Source organism: Arachis ipaensis, chromosome B05 (genome assembly GCF_000816755.2).
Source record: "Arachis ipaensis cultivar K30076 chromosome B05, Araip1.1, whole genome shotgun sequence".
Taxonomy (NCBI): Eukaryota; Viridiplantae; Streptophyta; class Magnoliopsida; order Fabales; family Fabaceae; genus Arachis; species Arachis ipaensis.
Genome location: NC_029789.2, coordinates 139,727,566 through 139,728,344, shown reverse-complemented (window position 1 = coordinate 139,728,344; position 779 = coordinate 139,727,566).

Genomic DNA, 779 nt, shown 5'->3' with positions numbered 1-779 from the left:
CACAAAAAAAAAAAAAAAAAAAAAAACCAATTACATGTTGTTATATACTTATATTCCTTCTTGCACTAGCACTACCACCAAATCTTTGGCATACCAAGAAACCCTAATTCTGCTATAGTACTTCATATATGATATATCTATCCTCCTTTGATCCCCCTTTAAAAGCACACCAAAATCTTCCATAAAAGTGAAAGAACTGAATATCACCTTTTTAGGGGGTTGCTCCTTTAAATTTAAAATTGCATGTGGAAAGAGACACCTTCCTCTTTCTAATCTCATATGCCACCAACCCACCACCATCTCATTCTTTCTATCCCTTGTTTATTTAAATCATAACATACCACACAAAACCTAATTTGTTCAAACCTTTATATCAATCTGAGAAATAGTAAGATTCTCACAGCACTTGATTGTGTTTGTACCAGATCCAAAGCCGTTATACATATATATAATTTTATATTACAATGCGCTTATTAGTTAAATATAGACGAGTTTAATTCTTATACACTATTGGTAGTGATGTAAAAGTAACATACAAATATTCTATCAAAATGTATTATTTAAATAAAAATAGTTGATTTTTTTTGTGCTATTTTTAATGCAGGAAAAGAATTAGTGAATCACCATAAAAAAAAATTAATTTTAGTGGCGATGTATTATTTTTAACGACAAAAATAGCTCCTAATAACATATTATACTAACAATTAAATATTAATCGTGTTTTGTTACTAAAATATTGACAAAGACATCTTTTATAATCGTAAAAATTCTATAATTTA